This window comes from Pogona vitticeps, chromosome 5, assembly GCF_051106095.1.
Source record: "Pogona vitticeps strain Pit_001003342236 chromosome 5, PviZW2.1, whole genome shotgun sequence".
Classification (NCBI taxonomy): Eukaryota; Metazoa; Chordata; class Lepidosauria; order Squamata; family Agamidae; genus Pogona; species Pogona vitticeps.
The window spans coordinates 189,372,030-189,397,224 of record NC_135787.1 but is presented as its reverse complement, the minus strand read 5'-3'; positions in this window follow the sequence as shown (position 1 = coordinate 189,397,224).

Here is a 25,195-nt window from a genome sequence, read left to right as displayed (position 1 = left end):
TTGGCTGAGAGATGACAAGGTTTCATGCGGTTGCCCCACAGCTACGCCATGTGATGTCAAGATGTTGGCTTCTTTCGTTGCCATTAGGGACTGGGGTGGGGGCTTGGTGGGAAATAGCACTGCCTTTGAATGCCGGAGGCAGCCATCCTGCAATATTCTTTCCGTCATAGCATGAGAGACAGCCCCGCTGTTTCATAACCAACATCAATGGCATTGCAATCATGGTAAATGCCCATCTTGCTTTTTTCCCTGCTTTAATTACATGCAACTTTTTTTTTGGCTAAATGCAGAAACCCTTTACAAGTCCTCCATGGAACTGACTTGGGTCCAAATTGGAGGATGGGGTTTATTAAGACTGCCAGGTGGATTCACACAGGAGGGCTTTACGGGCTCCACGAGGCATCGCCCGGTGCAATGCCAACGCTGGGAGACAGTTTTCCAAGAGTCAGTCGTCTACCTGTTTGCTGACAGCTCGTTTCAGTGCTGATGTAGTGACTGTCTTTCATGGTGTACTAGAGTCATGTGCTCCGGAAGCGCCACTTCTGACATGGCCTTTTTAATTGCACAACAGGCCAAAAGATATGCGCGGTGTAAGAAACAGAGTCTTCAGCAGCAGACAAGGGGAGCAGACATTTGTTGAGTAGAGTTCTCTCTCTCTCTCTCTCACTCTCTCTTTTTTTTGGTGGAGGTGTTAGCCAGAACATCATTTCCCCAGGTTCCAGCCACTGGGAGCTAGCTGTATTGCGTCAATGTGCTGAAGTACAGTGGTGCCTCGCTAGACAGTTACCCTGCATGACAGTTTTTTTCGCTAGACATTGGCTTTTTGCGATCGCTATAGCAATTCGCAAAACAGTAATTCCTATGGGGGAATTTCGCTGGACAATATTTGGTCCCTGCTTTGCAAACCGATTTTCGCTAGACGATGATTTTGATAGCTCCCTCCGTGCTTGCAAAACAGGTGCTTTCGGGACCTAAGCTTCACAAGACAGTGATTTAAGCAGCTGATTGGCGGTTCGCAAAGCGGCTTTCCTATGGCCGATCTTCACTAGACAACGACGATTCTTCCCCATTGGAACGCATTAAACAGATTTCAATGCATTCCAATGGGGAAATGCTTTTCGCTAGACAATGATTTCGCTAAACAGCGATTTCAGTGGAATGGATTATCATCATCTAGCGAGGCACCACTGTATAAGACTGTTATAGCCATGGCGTTCCTAAAATGGTTGGCTGGATAAATTGGTGAGTTAGGCATCTGGCTAACTCACCAATTTCAGCTGCTAAAAAACAACAACCCTTCTCTCGTTTGGCTCTGGAACAAACAGCCTTGTTCTTTCCCATGTTTAGAAATGCTGGGGAAAAAGTAATATGGCCTCTGAGCTTCTAGAAAGAACTGGTTGATCAGCTGGCTGTTGTCATAAACAAAACAACCAAAGAAATATGGCTGTCACTAGACAGTTATGGAAACGTCCGGGTTCTTTGGGAGAACTGTAGGCAACGGGAAGGAAGCAAATAGAGGGGATGGCTCATAGGCCAAAATCTTATTAAGTAAATTGGGCCTAAGAATGAAGATGTTACCAGTAGAAGGAGTTAAAGAGTTCCTGCTTCAGTTTTGTGGAATCACTCAACTTACCCACAACTCTTCTGCAATCAGTCTCGTTGCTGGTGAGTACTCCTGGGATCGAAGCCTTCTTCAATGACCACCAACCTACCTCTGCTGGTAATATCATCTTTAGCACGGGATGGTGCAAGTAAGAGTAGGCCCATTTGAATCAATGGAACTTAGGGAGGAGTTGACTCCTTGAATCCCCACCAATTCAAAGGACCTGCTTTAGTGCGACTTACTATGTCAAGCCACAGGATATAATCATTAAAAGAGGAGAAACACAGTACGGATGGAAGACTTCAGTTATCCCATTATCTATTGAAACTTGCTCCAAAATGAAAACTGAACAAATTCGCCCCATGCCTTGCTAGAAAGGTCACCTTTCTTTCCAAGGGTGGAAGAAGCAGCAAGGCAGCCTGCTGATCTGGATCTGGTTCTTAACAACAAAGAAGAATTGGGTAATGAGGAGGAAATAGCAGGATTTTTGGGTGGAAGTGTCTGTGCCTTCTTGAGATTTGTTAAATTGAAGAAAGGTAAAGCTTAAAGTAGTCTCAGCAATGTATTCTCGAAGGCTTTCACGGCAGGGATTTGATGGTTGCTGAGGGTTTTTCAGGCTCTTTGGCTGTGTTCTGAAGGTTGTTCTTCCTAACGTTTCGCCAGTCTCTGTGGCCGGCATCTTCAGAGGACAGGAGTCTTCAGAGGACAGGCACCAAAGCACAGACAGAGTTCCAACTCCTGTCCTCTGAAGATGCTGGCCACAGAGACTGGCGAAACGTTAGGAAGCACAACCTTCAAACACGGCCAAGGAGTCCGAAAAACCCACAGCCACCATAGTCTCAGGTACTCCAAATTGTAATAAAGTTGAGTGGGGAAGACTATATATTTTGAGTTGTGTTTGTATTTTAGCTTATATTTTTGTTGTTAACTTTTGTTCATTTGGTTAAAAAATAAAATAACAACAAAGAGAATGGGATACTTAAAGGTAGGTCCTGACCAGCTGTACAGTTCTATGATTTCACAGTTTTGTTAAGTGATTTTAAAGGTTGGACATGAATGCTGGTGAATGCCATGCTCTTCCAGCTGAAGACCATAGAAGGAGGGGTAGAAGAAATGTTCTGTTGGAAGCAGGCTTACATGGCCTTGTATTGCGTTGACTCCAGACTGTGTTACTAGAGACCTTTGGGAACATGGTATTGACCTTCTATTGCATTAGCTTCTTGGTGCCTCTAACCAGCTTTGCTGACACGGACCGGCAACAGCTGTCCTAGGTTTTAGGCAAAAAAGTGGAGCATGGAACCAGGGACTTTGTACATACAAAATGAATGCGCTGTTACTGACCAAGGATACAAGGAAATGATCTTGGTCGTAAAACAAGGTCTCTGGCTGTTGAGCGATGAGCCTTTGCTGCCACTGAGGTGCCACCTGCATGTGTTTCACTGTCTTGCTAATGTCAGAAGGGCTGGTTATGCCTATAATTATTTTTAGAAAGGTTATTTATGGCATTGGAGTTGTCACAAAGGCTGTCACTGGAAGCATGAAAGAGCTGACTCCAGTTGTTCGGGAAGATTTCTGCCAGGTGATCCTGGGATGAGAGAGAGAAAGGAAATAAATATAATCGTTTAGGATTTAATGAGATTGCCTTCAGGGAAAGGGGGAGGATCTTTCCCAACAATTAAAATAAATACATAATATTGGGTCTGTTTTCCCATCCCTCGGGTGAGAGGATATAAATAATTGTGGATCCGGGAGGATTCCAAAGAGAGAAAAGAGACCCAGGTTAGGCATACCTGGAATAAATTAAAGATCCAGAATGGAAGTGTAGGGATCCAGGCAACAGATATACATAACCTGGAATTTGGTTGGATTAAGAGTGAGATTAAGAGCAGGACAGAGTCTGCCTGGAATAGCTGCTTGGAGATGACAAAGGCAAACACTTAATCAAGGCCAGAGTCCTATTGTTTCTGTAACTTTCTCTGGCTAATTGTGATTGATTGACATGGTGCATTGGACATGGCACTCAACAGCCCCACTGAGATCCCCAGTAGGAGATAATTAGCCGCAATTAGCTGTGGCAAGTCATGGAAAACCTTATGTAAACACAAGTAAGATTTTTGGCCCACCTCTTAAAATTGGTTTTGGGATTTCACCTGGGGCAGTGCTATGCCTTCCCCACCCCACCCCTTTTTTTGTTCTGCTGTACGATTGCAGATTTTTCACGCTGCCCATCCAGGAAAGGGTAGAAAGATTTGAAATGTTGATTCATTGCAGGATGCTTCTGGATTGAGAAGATGATTGATGAAGAGGTCCTGAGGGGAAGAAATAAAGACCAAGAAATGTATAAAATGGGGGAAAAATTAGAATGTACAAAAGTTGTACAATGAGCCATGAAAAAGACAGGTTGTTACAACTGATCATTCAAAGCAAGAATAAATGGGGGTGGGGAAGTGCAGGAAAGAGAAAACCTTTTTTTGGGGGGCCCAAACCTTAGGTGATGGTTTGTGTGCAACACCCTAGTGTTGTTTAGCATTGTCGGGTAGGTTCCACTTTTAGTAGGAAAGAAATGTCAAGAAAGAGAAGAAAGATGGACAACAGATGTTAGCTAACTGCATATAATCCTGTTTTCTCCACAGGGATCTTCAGAGTACCTTTTCAAAAACCATTGAGGTATGAGAGAGAGAGAGAGAGAGAGAGAGAGAGAGAGAGAGAGAGAGAGAGAGACTAAGTCAGCCAAAGTCAAATCAGCTTCATGAATCTGGATCAGGGCTGAACTGAGATTTGAACTCAGGACTCAGTATTCTGAGGAATCTGTATTTGACAACAAAAGGACAAGAGCAGTACTCAGCAAAAAGGAAAGGAAAGGGGGGAAAGGCAGTTAGCAGGAATAATTAGCTTGATAAATAATTTTATACAGTACTTGATTATTTGTGTGGTCTCACTGGTGCATGTACTGTATATAATTGTTAGCACCAAGGTTAAGCATCTGTTATGCCAATTGTTGTAATGTCACCTGGTCTCCCCCCAACCCCGTTTTTTTTTCTAGGGAGGGGTGAAAATACCTCTTCAATTCGTTTCTCGGTCAAGATTTACTAAAATTCACAACATGCAAATATGTCAGAAAACTCAAAAGGATAAATTTACTCATCCCTAGTTAACTCGTAATACAGCAGCGCAAGCCACAGGAGCAGGAGCAAAGGCTGGGGCCTGAAATATACAGAAAGTTTTTCTTTTAAGGCTCAAGAATAACGAGAGAAATACGTTCCAAAACCTATCCTAACGAGCCCAGTTTTGACACACAGCGCGGATCCGCTATGAAACCCAGTGGCAAAACTATAGGAGGATTATGTCTCCGTTCCCCCTCCCTTCACTTCCTGACCCTATAAATCCTTTTTTCGACTCCCACATCAGCTGGCTTCTAAAGTTTTTTTTTTTTTAACTTAAAGGGGTTTAGTCCAAAGAAGAATTTTGAATACGTGAGGAGAAAAATGCCAGCTCAAACCCCCTAATCAATGTGCGCAGACGTGGGAAATCGGCCCAAATGACCAAAGAGAAGAATTTTGCTCTACAAGGAACATGAAATCCTTGTTTGGGGTTTGCCAGCAGATTTAATACCGGATGAAGCAATGAAAGTTAAGCACACTTTCAGGCGTGCTTAAGTTACTCCTTCAAAGTTTTTTTGTCAAGTCTGTTTTGTGGAGACAACGCCAATAGAGAAGCTTCAGTGGGATTACGTGTAAATTTATGAAAAAAATGGTTTTAACATATAGTACTTAAGATTGTACTCCCAAACATATTCCCGTTTTAGTTTCTTTCTTACTCTGTTTTTCTTTTTTTAAAAAAGAAAGTTCTTTTTTTTAAAAAGAAAGTTCTTTTTTTAAAAAGAAAGTTCTTTTTTTAAAAAGAAAGTTCTTTTTAATAAAAAAGTTCTTAATAATGAAAAAACAGACTTCAGCCACCAAAACATTCTACCATCCTCCTTCCCCCACCCCTTTTAAAAGTGGGGTGCGTTTGTCTGTGTATATCCGTACACACAGACATGTGCATGCACAGACACACATGATAATGCTCCAGATTAGGAGAAATCACAAATTTTGAACAGAATCAAGACAATCTAGATTGATTTGCCCAGGTTCTGGGGTGGACCACAGAGAACTGACAAGCTAAAATCGAATCCAATGTGGCACAAACAGCTTCAGCATTTTTCATATTTTAAAAAGCAAACTTTAATGCTGCCTCATGGAATCCCTAAAGCTAGTTGATAGAAATTTGATCTATATGTGAGAAACTCCGTGCTATCTGACGCTTCAGGGAGCGAAGTCCAGCATCATTTGGGGACTTGAGTCTGTGCTTGAGAACGTTTTGATGACTGCTCTTATACCTGTGGTTTGCAATACCACATTTCTTATCAGTGATGCACACAACATGTTAAAAATCTGCAGAGAGTGTGTTTTCTCCAGCCCGATGCCCCATTCAGTTCTTGATTATAGAATACTACGAGATTTCCAAACAAGGACAGTCTCCTTTGAGGCTGGCCGAAAGGTATGAAGAAGCTGTAATTAAAGCGAGACTAGAATCCTGCTCAAAATGTCCACATAGTCAAAGCTATGGTTTTTCCAGTAGCGATGTATGGAAGTGAGAGCTGGACCATAAAGAAGGCTGACCGCCGAAGAATTGATGCTTTTGAATTGTGGTGTTGGAGGAGGCTCTTGAGAGTCCCCTGAACTGCAAGGAGAACAGACCTATCCGTTCTGAAGGAAATCAACCCCAAGTGCTCACTGGAAGGACAGATCCTGAAGCAGAGGCTCCAATACTTTGGCCATCTCATGAGAAGAGAAGACTCCCTGGAAAAGACCTTGATGGTGGGAAAGTGTGAAGGCGAGAGGAGAAGGGGATGACAGAGGATGAGATGGTTGGACAGTGTCATCTAAACAACCAACATGAATTTGACCAAACTCCGGGAGGCAGTGGAAGAGAGGAGGGCCTGGCGTGCTCTGGTCTGTGGGGTCACAAAGAGTCAGACACGACTTAATGACTAACGAACACAGAGTCCTGCTCAGACGTCGAACAGATGGGTTAAGCCAAAGAGGTCTCTACTGGTGGGAACTCTCAGAAGCCCTGAAAAAAACCACAATTCTTGACTGAGTGGAAATGCACAGAGATGTTCCACATATGTATGAGAAGGAAGTCTACCCTGCTTCCTTGTTCACAGACTCTAACGAACCCTGTGACTGAATGTTTGAATTGGAGTTAGGCTGTGTCGGAAGGAGGCAGGGGAAAATCAGGTCCACATTCCCACCGAGCCTTGAGACTCCCTTAATGACCTTGGCCGGTCACTGTCTCCCCACCCCCCAAACCCCTCTGACCTGGCTCACAGGGAGGTTGTGAGTTTAAGCCAGGGAAGAAAAGAGCATGCATGTCAACCTGAGCTCACAGAAGGAGAGCCTAGAGAGAAATCTAACTATCAGCCAGTAAAGAAACAGGTCCTTCAGTATCCATTTGGGTGAGAGTGGCACACATTTCATTTCCAAGATATGCCATTGCAGGCAACAGGGCAAAATGTCCAAGGATCTGGACATTTTGGGCAACTATGGGGGACCCAGTGGAGAGAAAGGGACCATGCCCTTTGCTCTTCTGATCTGAGGCGCTCTGGACCCAACCTTCAGAAGCCCAGGTATTCTTGGACTGAAATTCCCAGATGCCTTCACCACCAGCTGTGTTGACTGGGGTTCCTGGGAGTTGCAGTCCAAGAGCACCTGCATTACCCCAGGTAGGGTACTACTGCTCTTGACCAATGCTTGGGAGCATAATTTCATTTCCCTACTACATCAAGAATGCCATTGCTCTCTGGAGAAGCAGAAGGACACGGTCAGAAAATGCAAGGGCAGCTGCATGCTGCTGCTCATACCAGTGCTGCTGCTAACGATAATAAAAATTACCATATTTTTCCGTGTATAAGTCTATACTTTTGTCTAAAATCTTTAGACTAAAAATTGAGGGTCGTCTTACACACGGAAGTAAGCTGAGGAGAGAACAAAAACAAGTGGAGGGGAAAGCAGGGATCAAAGCTATCCTGCAGCGCTTTGATCCCTTTCCCTCCACCCTTGCTAAGTCCCACTTAGATTTCTTAATTTTGGATTAGAAAATTGGGGGGTCTTATACATGGGGTCGTCTTATACATGGAAAAATATGGTGTGTGCCATCAAGTTAATTCTGACTTCATGTTGACCCTTTCCAGGGTTGTCCGGATAGATAACACTTAGTAATAGTTTTTGATCCCCTTCTTCTGGGGGTACTCTTGGGCCGGCCAGCTTGACCAAAGCTACACAGGCTGCCGCTTCCATGAGTCACAGAGGAGAATTCAACTCCACATCCAGGTCTCCAGCTCACTGAGCTATCCAGACCGCTGTGGCTGTTACTCACAAATAAACTTTCCAGGACTCAAAGGAGAGGTTCACTTCTTAGGGGAAGATCTAGCTAATCCTTTTGCCATCATTATGTGCTTTACACTTAGGGTGACCCTCATAGAGTTCTTGAAGGAGTGGTTTCACTCTTGCCCCTCCCAGTGAGTTTCCATGTTGAAGCGGCAATTTGAATCCAGGTGTCCCGAGTTCTAATTGACATCCAACCTACAACATGACATTGGTTCTGTGCACATTGACAGTGAAAGTTGATCACAGAAATGAGGATGTTGATCTTTTTTAACTTGACCTTTAACTGTTTCTTAATCAATAAGTAAACGTTTCAACTCAGCACTCTTCTTTGGCTTGAGAGTTTTAGATTTGTAGCTGTTGATGTCTGGTTTGGCTTGGTCCTTCTGCAAACTGCGCGAGGGAGGATCCATAGGGACACAAGTGACATAAAAGGGTTTCCTAAAAATAAATCACACACTAAATAAATATTGAACATCAATTTGCAGTAGCTTCCTGAAATGTTAAACACACAAAGGAAATATGTATGTATGTATGTATGTATGTATGTATGTATGTATGTATGTATGTATGTATGTATGTATGTATGTATGTATGTATGTATGTATGTATGTATGTATGTATGTATTTATTTATTTATTTATTTATTTATCTATTTATTGATTTGATTTGATTTGATTTGATTTGATTTGATTTGATTTGATTTGATTTATACCCCGCCTATCTGGCCCACCGGACCACTCTAGGCGGCTTCCAATATAAAATCAGATAATAAAAACATAGACAAATACATAATAATCAAACAGCAACAGCAGTGAAATAACGAAGGAAAAGTAAGAGAGAAATCAAGAATTGGCTGGAGGGAAGGCCTGGATAAATAACCATGTTTTTAGGTGGGTGCCCAGCGTGGGCGCCGCGCGAATCTCCGGAGGGAGATTGTTCCAGAGGCGAGGAGCCACCGCCGAGAAGGCCCGGTTTCGTGTCTTCTCCTTCCAGGCCTCTCTCGGCGTCAGGCTCCTCAGCCTCACCTCCTGACTCGCGCGGGTGATCCGGGTAGACCTTGGTGGGAGGAGGCGTTCCGCCAAATATCGAGGTCCTAAACCGTTTAGTGCCTTATAAGTAAGCATTAAATATATTTATATATATTTATATTTATTTATTTATTTATTTATTTATTTATTTATTTATTTATTTATTTATTTATTTATTATTTTATTTTATTTTATTTTATTTTATTTTATTTATATCCCGCCTATCTAATCAGTTAAGACTACTCTAGGTGGCTTACAGTAGCAAAAACGACAACAATATAATTAAAAGCAATTTTACATAAGGAAAACTTTCAGCAAGATGGGACAGACAGAATATATATATTCTGGATTGAAAATGGTGGCAGACTTTAACTGGAAAAAGCCAAACAAAGCTGGTTTGTAGGTTTATTTTTAGATAGATCAGTAACACCAACCAAACCGTTAGTTGATTTGTATGACTAAAAAAAGAAGTTACATTGTTCTGGGAGTTGGAAAATATTCTTCCCTTATGTTCTATATGAAAGATGTTTCTCTTCTTCTCTAAGAAGTTTATTGCCACCACCCCACCCTCATATGTTGGCTAGTTGAAGGGTATTATCTTTCAGAGGGAAGGTAGAGAATTATTCCCATAGTGTTCCTACTGTGACCTAGGGATGTGAAAAATACTTTCTTAAAAAATTCTGATTTTTAGCTTTGCAAAAATCGTGCAATATTTTTTAAACTTTGGAAATGATTTTGGATGAAGAACATGATAGCTTTTTTTTTTACAGGCTGTTCTTTAAAATGAAAAGGAAAGGAAGTTGTGTCTTTATGTAAGGATGTGTAGAATGGCACTTTGTATTTCTAATTCTTCAGAAAAACGCCGCTCCCCAAAAGGAGTGCCTGGAGAAATGATCCACCCACTTTTTAAAGTAGTTATCAACTGCTGTCTACTAGAAGGATGACCCAGATTGCTTGCCAGGCGAGGTAGCCATTTTTATTTTTAAAAAAAGACAGCAGCAGTTTTGATTTTCCCAATGTTGAAATCTCAATAGTTCTTTGGCTGTATTATGTGGAGCAGCGCTAGCGTTCGGCTGAGCAAATGAGTCCCTGGTCTCAGGCAGGAGGAAGTGCAAGAGAGAGTTATGTGCCCTGTCCCTTGTTCTGAAGCCCCCGAGATGTCTTCCGATGCAGCAGAAAGGCGGCGTCTTTACTGGTATTAAAGAAACACACAACTCCCAACCCCTTTGAATCTAGTACTGTACATGGAATGGGAGGAGATGTGCTTGGGCTTTTTTTTTTTTGTCTCTTGCACCAAACTGTATTGGGTCAGTCCAACTAACTTAGAAGAGACTCAGAACTTCTAGAAATCCAACATCCTGTGACAGCTGGTTCTAAGACGATAATCACGGGATGATTGAAGATGGGGCTAGCAACAAGATGGCGTGTCCACCTGGCCCAGTACGGCTGTTCTCTTGTAGATGTGTGTATCCATTTCTCTATAATTGCAACACAAATTCATCGTGTTAACTCTGTTGTAACTATATGCACCAACTCAACTCAACTTAATTACTATACAAATGAACAACAGAGTAAATGACAAGCAAAATCCAATTAAAGTAATCAAAACTTGGGCGGGGAGGTGGTAGGAGGTGGCGATTGAACTGCAAAGGAAAAAAAAATACGCTCTTGTTTGGTCATAATTATTATTCTTTTCTTTTCTCTCTCTTTTTTTCAACAGAGCCCCATGGCGTTTTCTCTCTTCTTCGCTCTCTCTTTCCCTTTTTAATTTCTACACCTTTCCCCGATAAGAGAGGGGAAAACTAGTCTGAACCTATCTCTTAAGAGCAAATGTTGTGTTCATCCCGGCTGCATTTGGTACGTTAATCATTAAATATAATTAATTAGAGCATCTTGTAATTAACTTGGAAAGAATAATTATACACGGGAATGAGTTTGTAACCACAGCACAATTTCTTTGATTTGGATTGGGTGGGGTGTGGAGTGGGGGTAGGATAAATGCTTGTCGAATTGAATGAATAATGGTAGATCCATTCACCTGGGGAGGAAGTGTTCTTATAGACGGAGCCAGCTTATTAGTTCTCATCAGGAAAAAAGAAAGTGATAAAGCTTTTTCTGTACTTTACCGTTTTGCTCTCTGGTGGATGGGAAACATGATACATTTTAATTTCTGATGAAATGGGGGACTTAGTGTAAAAAAATAAGCATTTTGGAGGAATACTTTTGGGTGAATATTCTCCCTTGCAAGCTAGCTTTCTGTGGGCAGGGATCCCAGCTCTAGGTTGTCAGATCAGTAGCACGGTCCCAATCCCTGAGATTTCAGGGTGAAAAAACAGAGACTGTGGGAAATATCATTTGTGATGTTAAAAAGACAGTACAAAGGTTGGAGTAAGTGAGTTATTTCTTCTAAGCTTTGTTTCTTAGCTGCCTGGTCTTGCAAAGTGTGCTGCTTATACACCACATCATAGCACTTAAAACGGCCTCATGGCGCAGTGGTTAAACCACTGTACTGCAGCCAAAAACTGTGCTCACGACCTGGGGTTCAAATCCCAGGTAGCCGGCTCAAGATTGACTCAGCCTTCTATCCTTCCGAGGTCGGTAAAATGAGTACCCAGCTCGCTTGGGGGGGGCAATGTGTAGCCTGCGTAATTAAATTGTAAACCGTCCAGAGAGTCCTTGAAGTGCTATGGGGCGGTATATAAGCAGCACGCTTTGCTTTGCTTTAAAGCACTGTCTGGGTAGTTTACAATTTAATTATGCAGGTGACACATTGCCCCCAATCCCAGCAAGCTGGGTAATTCATTTATTGGCTTCGGAGAGATGGAAGGCTTGAGCCAGTTGTCGAGATCAAAATCAGATCATGAACGGAGTCTTGACTGCAGACCTGCAGTTTAACTGCTGCACCACAAAAAAAGAAGGCTCGCGGGTTGCTTTTCTCCAAAAGCTCCAACAGGCCCAATGTGGGATGTGCCCCAAAGCCAGAGGACGGGGACTGTTGGGATTCATCTTCTGCCTGGGGGGCGGGCGGAGAAGTATGGCAGCCCGTGAGACATTTCCCTGAGACCTGCTCACATTACCTTCATCCCAGCACGATGGGATAGTCAGGCATAGGATTCGCTAATCTAGTGAACACAGAGTTGGGGTTGTCAGTGGCAGGAGTTTTGAATCCGCAGGAGTGATGTCATCACCCACCACTTCCTTGAGGCTTCCCCTGATCTTAGCTTGAATTGTGACACACCTCAATCCTGTTGCCTGCCTTGTTTCAAGCTCCACTTCACATATTGCTTCCCCCCCGCCCGAATATATAGGTAAAGGTAAATGTTCCTCTTGACATTTTAGTCCAGTCGTGTCCAACTCTAGGGGGCGGTGCTCATCCCCGTCGCCAAGCCATAGAGCCAGCGTTTTGTCCAAAGACAGTTTTTGTGGTCACATGGCCAGCACAACTAGACACAGAACACCATGACCTTCCCACCGAGGTGGTGCATATTTATCTACTCAGATTTCCATGCTTTTGAACTGCTAGTTTGGCAGGAGCTGGGACAAGCGACGGGCGCTCACTCTGTCACGTGGATTCGATCTTACAACTGCTGGTCTTCTGATCTTGCAGCACAGAGGCTTCTGCGGTTTAACCTGCAGCACCACCACATCCCCCCAGAGTATATAGCCTTCTTCAAAAAACATGATGTGCCCCTCACTGGGAGGAAGGATACCCACTGGTTAAGAATCACTAGTCTAGCACTGGAAAAAAAACAACCAAACTGTGAACACCCCACTCTGCACACTGGTAAAAGTGATGGAGGGTGTAATCTGATGGGCATTCATCCCCCAGTCTGGTCCAGGTGAGAATGGGTTTCTTCATTCCTTTTCCTGGCGACCACATGACATAGGTAGCATTGTGAACTAGCTTGCTCCTGATCAATGCCTTCCTGTACCTTTGGGGTTTCTTCTCTTGTTTGGTCCCAGTGTGACAGCTGGGATTGAACCCGTGGCCACCTGATTGTCCCGTTCTTGAAGCAACGTAACAGTAATGAGAAATGCAAAGCCTCCTGGCCTCTCACCTGTAGAGGGGAAGGTAAAGGAAGTTTTCTATTTCTTTTTAATTATTGCTAATGCATCAGTGATGTGTCAAAAGGGCTTTTAAGAAAGAGTCATTTCAAAGCATCTGTGATGCGCAGTGTCCATTAGCAACAACTAAAATGAAATGCAAAGCTTCCTCTCCCTTCCACTCTCCAGGCGATTGGAAAGGAAGCTTCCCATTTCTCAAGATTGTTAAGTGGCTTAGGCAGAGCACTGAGGAGAAGATGGGAGGGGGATCTCCTGTTTTGGTTTTCCTTTCCTTTTAAAGGGGAAGGAGATCAGTCTAGATAGTGCTAAATAGGGATGCTGTGTGGTTGATCCTTGCATGTGAGGATCCTGCCAATGATCTACTGCACTTCCAAGGGGCCCTATTTAGCATGATCTAGGCCGATGGTTCCCAACCTTGAGTCTCCAGCTGTTCTTGGACTGGAACTCCCAGAAATCTTGGCCAGCACAGCTAATGGTGAAGAAAGCTTCTGGGAGTTTTAATCCAAGAACATCTGGAGACCCAAGGTTCAGATATAGTCATTGCTCTATTCACTACACCATACTGGATACCCAAAATGAACTCTGGAAAAGAGAAACTTGGTGAAACAAAAATACGTCACCTCTTTTTTTAAACAAAAACTCTTAATAGGCCTTACTCCCAGATATGTGGTTTTAAGATCACAATCTATAAGTAAAAAAGAACAACAGATTTATCAGTAGAAGAACCAATGTATTAAAAGTGTAAAAAAGTACAGCTCAACATCACCGAGGAGACTCCAGACCTCAGCTTCATGGAGAATATGTGTGTGTATCTCCAGATGTTTGGGATTGTAACTGCCATAAGTCCTGGTCCTTTGTTACATTGCCTTGAGCTGATGGGAGTTTTCAACAATTGATATTAGTGTATGACCGTATTAAACTTGATCTGATTTGATCTCTGGAAGATCACACGTTCACTCCCAAGGTGGATATTGGACAGCCTGGGAGAGAGATGATTGTTCTGAGGCACATCAGAATCTGAAACAACAACTTCTCAGTAACGTTGGTTGGGAATAGATGGGAATTCAGTTCATCCAAAAATCTCTATTTTGTGCATGTGGGATATTGTAGGTTTTGTATCCATGACTCAAAACTCCAGCAAATGGCCCAATATGGCTGCACAATATCATGCCCGCATTGCCAGCAGGAAAAAGGATGCCAACGTTTACATCGCAAAGGGAAGTCTGAATGTTGACCACACCCATGACAGCCTTCAAGATGGTCTACAGGATACCCTCTTGTGCTCACAACCATTCACAAAGTGACACCACACAAGGGAAAATCCCAGAAGCTGACTCCTGTTTTTTTTTTAACCAATGAACCACTTCTCACACAAACACAAAGCAATTGTCAGGGCTGCTTTTCAACAAATATCTTGTGCAGTATCTCCATGCAATGATGATCTCATGCAGTGATAATGGAACCACTAAAGCACCAAGTCCTTTATCCCCACCCCAAACAGATTAGTCTAAAAGAATACAGGGGTTGATGGTAAGAACAGCTTCTTACAAATGGATGCCTTTTTCTGTGTTCCTGTCCACTAACTGGGGGCGAGGGGAAGGATGTGTCGTGGTGACCAAACGGGTTTTGATGTCAAAACCAGGTCAGGAACTAAAGTGAAATGGCTAGAGATAATTGGGGTGACCCAAAGTTATCCAAAGTCATAAGGTAAGGGTAAGGTAAGGGTTCCCCTTGACAATTTGTCCAGTCGTGTTGAACTCAAGGGGGTGGTGCTCATCTCCGTTTCCAAACCGTAGAGCCAGCGTTTGTCCGAAGACAATCTTCCGTGGTCACATGGCCATTGCGACTAGACACGGAATGCCGTTACCTTCCCACTGTGGTGGTACCTATTTATCTACACCTGTTCATGCCCATGGCCTACAAAGGGGACACGGACAACTTGCAAAAACAGAAGCAGTAGGTGGGTTGAAGGAGAAGAAAGAATGGCCTCCATCTGATATGAAAAAACAACATGTTTTTGGCCTGGTGATAGTGCAATCTCCAACTACGATTAGCAGCTGAAGGGTAATAGCCCAGCAGGCTTTGTTGCTCAGGGAAACAAGGCATTTTCAGTTCAATCTCAGCCAAGGAAGGTGAAATTGTCAGTTTGGCTGTGGTTAACACCTCTTGCAGGGCTGTTTAGGACTGAGAAGTGGTGCTTTTGCAGTTTTGCATTGGGCTTAAAAAAAAAGAGAGAATATAAAAGAGAAGTGTATGAACCGAAATGATATATTCCTTTTCATTGGTCCACCCAGAGCCTGAAAAATTTAAACACAGTACCACATTGACAGGTTTAAAAGTGCCATTAAAAAATGGCAGTAAAAAACAACTGGACGTTGATCGATATTAAAATCATGATCAAGAACGATTTTAAAAAAACGTTTTGTAAAACACTTATTGACAATTGAAATAAGGGTTAAACATTCCAGTGAAGGATAAATGTTTCAAATTTTAAAAACATTACGGATCGTATTATTTTCCCCCAATATGGCAAGTTATAGCTCCAGATTCCTGAGTTAGTTTTGATACAGCCATGCACTTTGGATAATTTTTTTTTTTGGTGAACCACTAATTCAGTCTCTTACTATTTCTAGAATTCACAAATATTTATAAGATTCCTTTAGTTTTTATCACTGTTTTGCTGCCGCCACCATTCTTTAATAATAGCTACAGTCTTCTTTTGTAACTTACTCTGTCATGGGGGAAGTGACATTACCAGCAATGGCACGTGGACACTAATTAAAGAGTCCCTATCTTAGTTCCTCATTGCTTCTGGACTGTTTCATTGTGCTTGAGTTGCATACAACCCAGAATCAAAGCAGCGACTTATTTAGCAGCAGTCTGATGCTGTCAGTGACATAATTATGCTGGTGTGAGTCACGCAAGAGGATTTTGGCCAATATAGTAAATTTTTCTGTTCCTTATTTTTCTTTCCTCTTGTTCTGACCATTTTTTTAAAAGCAGAAAAAAAAAGCTCTCCCAAGGTAACGGGTTCCATTGTCATACTCCTCTAACAGTTAAGAAGTTTTTTTCTGATATTCACACTAAATCTGGTTACCTGTAGCTTGTATCCATTACTACATGTACTGTACTGTGGGATGATAGAGAACAGATCCTGCTGCTCTTTTGTAGGACCGGCTTTCAAGTATTTAAAAAGTGTTATCATGTCTCTCCTCAGTCTTATTTTCTCAAGGCTAAACAGGTCCAATTCTGCCAGTCTTTCCTCATAGAGCTCAGTTTCCACTTCCATGAACCTCCTTGTTGCCCTCCAGTTTGTTCTCTTCAAAGTATGTAGTTCAGAATTGGACACTGTGCTCTAGTACTCTTTTCCTGCTGCCTTCCACCTTTCCCAGCATTATTGTCTTTTCCAGAGACTCTTGTCTTCTCATGATATGCCCAAAATAGGACAGCCTCAGTTTTAACATTTTGGCCTCTATTTATTTTTATTTATTTATTTATTTGATTTATATCCCACCCACCTGGTATAATTATACCACTCTGAGATAGTTCAGGCTTGATTTGCTGTAGGATCCACTTGTTTATATTTCTGTAAAGCTGTCATCTAGCATCACATTTCAAACTCAAATTTCAATTTAGATTAAATTTAGGCTCCTGATCACTTTTTTTAAAAAATATGTGGTCATGCCCATCATCCTGGCTATTCTTCAGCTCTGGTTTATCTTTGCTCTCTCTCTTTCGATCACTTTGCACTGGAGATGCTAATCTTTTTTCAACCTCTTCTTTCAAGCACCATGTCTTGACTGTGTTTCGTCTTGTTTTTCTTTGTTTTTATCTTGATATCCCAGATGTTGCACGACTCTCCCAATCATTGATTGGAATGGCTTCTTTTGCTCCTTTATTTTCGGAGTTACCGAAAATGCAGGTTTTTGCTCTAGTTGGTCTGGCAGCCTGCTACGTGGCCCTTTGTGGCTGACATTTTTAAAAGTTTTCCTTCTTTCTCCTTCAGACATCCTACGTGCTCATAAAATGGTCTGTGTCTTGGCATCAGGGGTCACAAGCCTCCAAAAGCTTGCGCTAAGAGGCAGCACCATCGTAACTCAAAGATGAGCTTTCTGGTGGGTGGCGTGGGGACTGAGTTAGATAAAAATCTCTTCTGATTGCGATAATAGAATCATAGAGTACTTGAGTTGGAAGGGGCTTATCAGGCCATTGAGTCCAATCCTCTGCTCAATGCAGGAATCCAAATCAAAGCAGATCTGACAGATTGTTTGTCCAATTTTCTCTTGCAGGCCTCCAGAGTTGGAGTGCTCACTGCCTCTCAAGGTCGTTGGTTCCATTGTTGTACTGCTCTAACAGTTAAGACATTTTTTTCCTGATATTCTGCTGAAATTCGGCTTCTTGTAGCTAGAGCCCATTATTACATGTCCTGCACTCAGGGATGATCAAGAACAGATCCTGCCCCTCTTCTGTAGGACTACCTTTCAAGTATTTGGAAAATGCGATTGTATCTGCCCTCAGTCTCATTTTCTCAAGGCTAGGCATGCCCAATTCTTTCATTCTTTCTGCCAAGGCTTGCTTTCCAGTCCCCTGATCATCCTTGTTGCTCTCTTCTGAACTGGCTCCAGTTTGTTGGCATCCTTTTTAAAGTGTGGCGTCCAAAACTGGACACAGTACTTTTGAGCAGCAGAAGAGAGAGAAAGAGAGAGAGAGAAGATAAAAGATGAAGACCAGAGAATGGGCAACACAACAGAGAAGCCAAATGACATGATATTGAAACCTTCTCCATCCCAGGGACAGACCCACAAAGCTAGCACAAAGCTAAATCAGAGTAAGGGTAGTCCTAAATAACTTTCAGCATTCCTTGGTAAAGGTGGTCAGGTTGCTGTATCTCAAGACAGTGTCTCAAGAGACACTGGTTTTAAGAGTCCATCATTCCACTCTCACTTTAAGGTCTTGAAATCTAAGGAACTTGGTCGCTGCCAACTTTGGAACCCTAAATTTTGAGGCTCATTCCCGTGCTTCAGGATGTGCCATGCTCAGAATGTTGATATGCACAGAAACACCTTTTTTTCATCCCCTTGCATGGAATTAACTGTTATTGCTAGTGGAATTAACACACTGGCCTTTAAATACATCATTTGAGCCCCTGTGTTGTCTGATTACATCATGCCAAAGGCTGGACTGGAGGAATCCCAAACCGGAATTAAGATTGCCGGAAGAAATATCAACAACCTCCGATATGCAGATGATACCACTCTGATGGCAGAAAATGAGGAGGAACTAAAGAATCTTGTAATGAGGGTGAAAGAGGAGAGTGCAAAAAACGGCCTGAAACTCAACATCAAAAAAACTAAGATCATGGCCACTGCTCCCATCACCTCCTGGGAAATAGAAGGGGAAGATATGGAGGCAGTGACAGATTTTATTTTCCTGGGCTCCATGATCACTGCAGATGGAGACAGCAGCCACGAAATTAAAAGACGCCTGCTTCTGGGGAGGAAAGCGATGACAAATCTTGACAGCATCTTAAAAAGCAGAGACTTCACCTTGCCAACAAAAGTCCGAATAGTCAAAGCTATGGTTTTTCCTGTCGTGATGTATGGAAGTGAGAGCTGGACCATAAAGAAAGCAGACCGCTGAAAAATTGATGCCTTTGAATTGTGGTGCTGGAGGAGGCTCTTGAGAATCTCCTGGACTGCAAGGAGAACAAACCTATCATTTCTAAAGGAAATTAACCCTGAGTGCTCACTGGAAGGACAGATCCTGAAGCTGAGGCTCCAGTACTTTGGCCATCTCATGAGAAGACTCCTTGGAAAAAAAACTTGATGTTGGGAAAGTATGATGGCAAGAGGAGAAGGGGACGTCTGAGGATGAGATGGCTGGACAGTGTCTGCGAAGCAACCAACATGAATTTGACACAACTCCGGGAGGCAGTGGAAGATAGGAGGGCCTGGCATGCTCTGGTCCATGGGGTCACGAAGAGTCAGACACGACTAAACGACTAAACAACTAAACAACGACATTGTCTGATTCATATGCAAGAAAGAAAAGAAAAAGCCAATGAAGAGAAATGGCAAAACCAAATGAGAAAAATATTTGTTAGAGTGCCTATATTTATTTTTCTATGATCGGGGTCATATTACTGGCATTAAGTCCAACTAAGTAATCTCAGTGGTGAATTGTTACTAGTTTAAAAGTTGGTGCTTGCATTTCCTGTCACACACCAGTTCCATGACTTAGCATGTGACAACGAATACAAATGCCAAGTTATTTACTAGTGGAAATTGACCACTGAAATTCATGCTGTTAGATGTAACAATAGTGTAATTTTTTCATTTAGATTCTGGCCTTTAATAGCCAATGCATTTTGTGAGTTCCTGTTTCCTTCACTGGTAAAATTATAAATCAAAATAAATATGGAGCATTTAGCACGGACAGCGAGAGAAAACTATTACTGCACTTGCAAATGAGAACATGTAGCATTCTGTAAATGTATAAATGGGAAACATTATTGGGACATGTAAATTTTAAAACTAGATTAACACCTAAACACAGAGCAGGTACATTTTTTTTAAAAAATTAGCTGAATCTCTGTGGAGCAAAATAATATCTGTGCTATTTCTATGTGTAGGAATATTTTGGCCAATCTCTAGTGATGGATCTAACTCTATGATTCTACTAACTTCAGATGGAAGGATGTGACTTTTCAGAGATTCAGACCCAATCAGCATTTCTACTTAAAAATAAAAATACGAATTTGACTTTATCTACCTTTCCTGTTTGAGATGGGCAGACATTAGAAGGATGGTGTTAATTCTGATGTGTGAGAGTGTTTTTTTTCCCTTGCAAAGAATGCATTCATTTCACAACTCCCTTTCTCTCTCAATTTCAGCCTAATTTCAGGAGGAGTTCAGTTTGTTGTGGGATGAATAACAGCTTCACTCTGGTGTTCTGCGTCACCGAGGTGTATATACGCTTCCTTCTTGCATTTTTGTGGTTGTGCTTTAGAGGCAGACTGGAGTGGGGGAGGGAGAGAGAGAGAAATTGAAAGAGAGAAAGAGAGAGGAAGGGAGGGAGGGAGGATGGGAACAGAAGTTTGCAACAGACGCTGGAGAAATGAAAGATGGGATTGTTCGATAGGGAAGCCACCTGGCTACTGTGATTCCACTGAGTGGCCATAGATAATGGAGCATCTCAAGAAGACCTGTCCCCCTTTCTCCTGGGATGGGCTAGGGGGAATCGCAGGCCGTGAGACAAAAGAACATTGAAATGTGACCTTTCAGAAACGGCTCTTTCATGAAGGAATATCAGTGCCTATACACTTCGTAAGGGCCCCCACACAGTATGAAGGCTATTTCCTTAAACCTTTTCCCGAGCATTTGCCAGAGATTGGAGGCGTCCCTTCGGCAGACTGCATTGGCCAGGATCCCGCATGGTCTTTATAAGCAAGGAAATTGAGACTAAACATTAGGAAGACGGTGCTGACAGCCAGAGTGGTGTGACCATGGGATGATGGACCCCTGTCAGAGGTTTGCAGGCTCTCTTTTGCTGGAGGTTTTCGAGCAGGGGGTCGGACGCCCCTTCTGCCAAGGCCCTGCCGGCTTGAGAATTGTAGGAGTTTTATTCATTTATTTGGCTTTTATACCACCAGGTATGAAAGCCAAATAAATATGGCTTTTACACCTGGCTAGAGTGGTATGACCACAGGACAAATTTCCAAATACAGTAGTCCTTGATCAAGCTGGAATTTTTAGCATGTATACATTACTGAAACAGCAACGTCTACGTTGGCTTGGGCATGTTGTGAGAATGGCTGATAGATGGATTCCAAAAGATCTCCTGTGTGGAGAATTAGTGCAGGAAAATCGCCCCAGAGGAAGACCACAGCTGCAATACAAGGATATCTGCAAGCGGGATCTGAAGGCCTTAGGAATGGACCTCAACAGATGGGAAACCTTGACCTCTGAGCATTCAGCCTGGAGGCAGGCGGTGCAGCATGGCCTCTCCCAATTCGAAGAGACTCTTGTCCAGCAGGCCGAGGCAAAGAGGCAGTCCTGAAAGCAGCAAAATCAGTGAGCTGGACAGGGGACAGATTGTATTTGTCTTCAGTGTGGGAGGGATGGTCACTCTCGAATTGGCCTTCTCAGCCACACTAGATGCTGTTCCAAGTCCTCCATTCAGGGCACGTTACCATCATCTCTCGAGACTGAAGGGTACCTAATCCCTAAATACCACCCATCTAGATGAATCTGGGTGGTTTACAGTCCAAGAAAAGCAATAAAATTAAAAACATCAATAAAACAAGCAAACATAATCCCAGATGGAAAAATCAGGGGAAGAAATTAAGGAATGTCAGAAGGGAAGGCCTGCCTGAAGAGCCAGGTCTTTGGTTTATTCTTAAAAACTCCCAGCGAGGGAACCAGATGGGTCTCGGGGGGGGGGGAGTTCGAAAGGCGTTATAAGAGTTATAATCCCTCAAAGGATAGCATTTACTCTAAATAAACGATTCCCTCCTTCTTTGATTTGGAATGAGGCACTGGATAGAGCATCCAATTTAGGGCTACATTGCATTACATATAGGCATGCTGCCTTTAGTAGGTGTGGTTCAGAGGGCCTTTTCTGGACTGGGAGGAGCTATCAATCTATCCAACACTAACCAATTGTTCCCTTTACTGGCTTTGATTCAACGAGAGGCTTGGTTTCCCCCAAAGACTTCTTGGCACACTAACTTGACAGGGGGCTTACAGTTCAGTTGTTGCTGTCAAATTGTTTCACACAGGCACTCTCAAAAAAGAAAAAAAGAGAGAGAGAGCTCCCTCCCACTGGAGACCAGCCTGGCCCCCTCTTGGCTGTCCTTCCACAAGCAGACAAATACCTTTCTCTTCAGGTAAGCTTTCCCTCCGTGACTGGCTGCCTGAGTGAGAATTTTAGATGGCTTGTTACACATTACTGTTCTGACTGGGTCTTTAGTCCTAACTGTGTTTACCATCTCTCAGAGTGGCATTTGTTTGTTCCTTTTAAATATTTGCATTCCTATGGTTTTAGCTTTAATATTGTCTTTTAGTGATGTAAGCTGCCTCTTTATTAGAGATGGGGGTATTCATATACAAATATCCCCTCACGGGTGGCGTTAACAAGGGTCCAGCCCCATGGGGCCAGATGGTCCACTCACTGACCGCAGTGGACGCAGATGGCGTGATTCTACCAGTGGCTCTGCAGCACTCAATCTGCTCGCCACTCCTGGCAGGAGGCGGAAGGACAAGCGCCGCTGCATGGCCAAAGAGCGGCGAGTGGATTGCGCACTGCAGAGCCATTGGTAGAATCGCACCATCCCCGTCCGTGGTGGATCAGTGAGTGGACAGTCTGGCCCTATGGGGCTGGAGCCTCATTAATGCCATCTGTGCGGGGGTATTCGTATATGAATATGTATACCCCCCATCTCTACTTTTTATGCTTATCGTTCTTAGCTTTGAATATGCCAAAACTTCCCTGTTGTTCCTTTTATCTCTTGACTCCTTACTTTGGCATTCCAGCCCCCTAGAATGAGAAGAACATCTTTCTTTGGTGTCAGCTCTAGAAGGTGTTGTAAATCTTCATAGAATTGTTCAATTTCAGTCTCCTCAGCAATGGTGGTTGGTGCATAAACTTGAATTACTGTGATGTTGAAAGGTCTGCCTTGGATTCATATTGAAATCATTCTCTCATTTTTGAGATTGTATCCCAGTAGAGCTATTCCCACTCTTTTGTTGACTATGAGGGCTACTCCATTCCTTCTACAGGCTTCTTGCCCACAATAGTAGATATGATAATCATCTGAGTTGAATTCACCCATTCCTGTCCATTTTAGTTCACTGATGCCCAGGATGTCGATGTTTATTCTTGCCATCTCCTGTTTGACCACCTCCAGCTTCCCAAGGTTCATAGATCTTACATTCCACGTTCCTATGCAGTATTTTTCTTTGCAGCATTGGACTTTCCTTTCACTTCCAGGCACATCCACAGCTGAACGTCCTTTCGGCTTTGGCCCAACCACTTCATTAGCTCTGGAGTTACTTGTCCTCCACTCTTCCTCAGCAGCATGTTGGTCGCCTTTCGACCTGAGGGTCCCATCTTCCAGCGTCATATCTTTTAGCCTTTTGTTTCTGATCATGGGGCGTTCTTGGCAAAGATACTGGAGTGGCATTGCCATTTCCTACTCCAGGTGGATTGTGTTTAGTTGGAACTCTCCACTATGACCTGTCTGTCTTGGGTGTCCCTGCACGGCATAGCCCATAGCTTCTCTGAGTTACTCAAGCCCCTTCGCCATGACAAGGCAGCAATCCATGAAGGGGAAAGAAAGGGTGAAAGAACCTTAATGGACACAACATCTACTTTTCATGGCTACATATGATGCCCCCCTGCTGTTGGTGGAGGGAAGATGGAAGATGGGTTTCTTTGCAGCGTTGGCTGGAATTGGCCATGAAACCATCAGAGATTAGCTGCACTTCATGGTGGAGTTAATGCTGCTTTCAACTGATGCATTGTCACAGTAATGTGTATTTTGGCAATGAGCAAGTGATCGTTAATGCTATGTATAAGCTGAGGCTGACACCAGGGTAAACAAGACATGCTTACTATGATTGCCCAGTCTTCCTTAAATATTGACGCTAAAGACTTCAGATTTCCATCTGGATTCCAGGAATCTAGAGTTTGCAGGTGCTTCAAGATGTATTGGGTTTTTTTTTTTGCCCAAATTAATAATAGAGCATAGTTACCATTTTATTTTGCTGCCTCTACATAGTCTTCAGCCATCTCATAATGTAATAATAATGTTATCATTAAAACTGGAAGGGACCCTCTGGATCACAGAGTTCAGCCCTGTCAAGGAGGCCCAGTGGGGGGAATCGAACTCCCGGCCTCTGGCTCCAACCACTGAGCTATTTATCCTGCATAGAAGTGACCATGGGATCTCAAAGGCTATACCAGGAAAGCACATGGTCTGGAAGTTTGAAAGATGAAAGCTTTTGGTTAGCACTACGTTGCTCCAACTCCCAACTGCAGTGAAAGAAATCGAGCAGAGAACTTAACATGCAAGATTTCTTCAAGATTTTCTAAGGAGAATCCTAAAAGATGGTGATGCCTTAGAGAACGGAAGTGGATTCACAGTGGATGTCTGTGGGAAGCTGTCAACTGGCGTTAAATCACCACTACCCCAAGAAAAATCATGCAGAGGAGAGACATTAATTCCTTAATAAATTATTTATTCAAATAAAACATTTGTTGAGATTTCTTAGGTGAACGATGCACATCTAGAGTTTTCAGCACATTGGAGAACTTTGCCTTAAGAGCTGCATTTAATCAACACTCAGGTTTTAATGGTGTGGGACATACAACCACTGGGGTGGGATAAGGCTGAATATCAGGAAAAACTTCCTGTTAGAGCAGTACGACAATGGAACCAATTCCCTCTGGAGGTGGTGAGCGCTCCAATGCCAGAGGCATTCAAGAAAAAAATTGAACAACCATCTGTCAGATCTGTTTTGATTTGTGTTTCCTGTGTCAAGCAGGGGGTTGGACTAGATGGCCTTATAGGCCCCTTCTAACTCCATTATTCTACAGTGCCATGATCAACCCAATGTTACCTTGCATGAAGCAGACACAGATTGATTGTACTCTATGGGATTGTATTTGATAAGGATGCATGTTTCTAGTCTCTGTTTTCTGTGGTATCTCTTCATCTGAGGGCCGGTGTGGGTGCGTTTCATGAAAGACAGATGCTTCTCATTTTTCGTCACCCATTTATCGACTCCTGCTCTGTGCCACGTTCATAACACGAAGGTTCCAGGCATTTGTAAAAGCTCTTTGTTTCTGCTAAAAATTTTTTTGCATGGTCTCTTATGTCATGGATGTGTTGAGAGAGAGAGAGAGAGAGAGAGAGAGAGAGAGGAGTTTGCATGGTGCTCTTTCAAAACCCAGTCACCTGTGTTCGCCAAGCGTTGCGTTAATAACTGAACACGGCCTATGCAAAGTGTACCGTGTTGGAGCAGAACTGGAATTACAGGGGAACAAACTCCTTGGCGTGCCCGGGG